Source organism: Limanda limanda, chromosome 11 (assembly GCF_963576545.1).
Source record: "Limanda limanda chromosome 11, fLimLim1.1, whole genome shotgun sequence".
Lineage (NCBI taxonomy): Eukaryota > Metazoa > Chordata > Actinopteri > Pleuronectiformes > Pleuronectidae > Limanda > Limanda limanda.
The window spans coordinates 1,529,491-1,531,427 of NC_083646.1; the positions used below are offsets into that span (position 1 = coordinate 1,529,491).

The 1,937-nt window shown below is 42.2% G+C and overlaps 1 protein-coding gene across 1 annotated transcript in view; it reads left to right on the top strand.

Moving 5' to 3' along the window:
* The window catches only part of isg20l2 (interferon stimulated exonuclease gene 20-like 2), a 5,972-nt gene extending 4,776 nt beyond the window's left edge, over positions 1-1,196 (top strand). Inside the window, exon 4 of the mRNA XM_061081208.1 lies at positions 1-1,196. This exon is cut by the window's left edge and continues 705 nt beyond it. The gene's annotated coding sequence lies outside the window, so the exon portion shown is untranslated.
* Positions 1,197-1,937: the final 741 nt, after the last annotated feature.

Below are 1,937 nucleotides of genomic sequence, written 5' to 3' on the forward strand. Positions count from 1 at the left end.
TTAAAAAGTGACTAAACACCTTGTTTTTAGTTTTTTTTATCTTAATGTTTAAAAAAAAAAAGAAGCAAAGATTTGTGAAGCTTGCTCTATCATACAAAGGTGTTTGTGATGCACAGTAGATAATTCTATAAGCTCAAAAACACCTCAGGTTCTGGTGGTGCATTCGAGCAGGAGGTTCAAAATCTAAATGAATGTAGTTGCAGATCATGGTCTCGGCAAAATGAATTGTACAGGGGGGGGGGGGGGGGCGACCTCAGTGGTGCTACAGCCACTTTGCTCCTTTCACCGGCCGACGTTTAACAACTCATCAGAGCGGCTGATTAAAAAGAAACAAAAAGATGGATCCTTGTTTACCTGAGTTCTTGAAACACGTTCAATCAGCTGATTACAGGAGAGTTTACATTGAGAGAAACCACTTTTCTATGCAACACCAGATGAGTTCAGGTGTTCAGGTCAATTGAACAAGTTCAGTAATTGCTGTAAACACACACACACACACAAACACACACAGGAGTGTCACCTCTGCTGCAACTTGGACTGTGAGTTCGACTTGAGAGGAAATCTGATCTAATGTTGGTCAAGTTATTACAACTGGAAGCTTTTAAATGTTTTAACTTAAACCAAAATCAACTAGTTCTGCTTTGTGTTATCTTTTTGTAACGTCAGACAATTCACAACACACACAGTTGTCAGATTATTGTGCTGGAAGGTGCTTCTCATTTTGTCAACCTCATTTATAGGGAGGAATTCATCCAGGGCTGTTGTATCGAGCTGTTTCTAGACAGAGCTTCGGTCTGTGAGAACAAACGTCTGAGTCAGTGTCTCTGGACGTTTTCTGGATCTTCTCCTGCAGCCTCCTGGTGAAATGTGTGTAACGTGGGAGTGAGTCCATGTGAGGAACCAGTAGGACAATGTGTGGAAGCTTCCCAGTGAGCGTGACGTGAAACTGGAAGAACACAAACATCTCAGGATGAAGAAGAGGAGAAGACGAAGACGTGAACTTGGAAACACGAGGAGATTCCAGATCTTCTGGTGCTGAGGGCAGACGCTGGTGTGGAGGAGCTGGAAACAACAATCTGATCTTCCCTCAGTCTGTGTTCATTCTGTGTGTAACCCCTGGATTAAACATTTCTTCTTCTTTCCTGTTTGTTTTAAAGTTAACTGTTGATTAAAAAATACTTTTTGATCCTGCAAAACGTTTGTGCTAATTTCTCCAGAAAACAACCAGAGCATCAGAACAAGTTGTGTTATCAATCATTCAATCAAATTTATTTGTATAGCCCACATTCACAAATAACAATTTGTCTCATAGGGCTTTAACATGGTGAGACATCCTCTGTCCTTCACCCTCAGCAAGAGTCAGGACAAACTACTAAAAACCCTTTTAACAGGTAAAAATATGTAGAAACCTCAGAGAGACACATGTGAGGATCCGTCTCCCAGGACGGACACAAGTGCAATAGATGTCAAGTGTAGGAAAACATCATCAGGAGAAAGGTTTTATCAGCATCGATGAGGGTAAACATATTGAAGGATAACTTCAATACTATATGTCAAGCAGTCCTGCTGCATCATAGTCTCTGGTCAGCAGCAAGATCACGATCCAGCATCGGGACCAGATCCACTACAGTCCACAGTCGTTGTTACGACTATAAACAGCTGAACACGTTTTCTACCTGTACATCAACTCCTCCTTTTGATATTTACCATAATTATTCTCAACACTAGTGCCATGTCCATCGTCCATCTTTATTTACAGTCACCGGCTACAACTGGAAGAACTACGTGCTGGTTTGTGTGAGGTTGGAGCGGATCAGTGGACACTTGGTCCGTGTCTGGAATTCAACCGTTTCCTAGGATGGAGCGAGTGAGGGACGTCCTGAAGCGAAGACAAGTCCTGTGTCTGTTCTTTGTCTGTTGACCAAACAAGCAGCTGA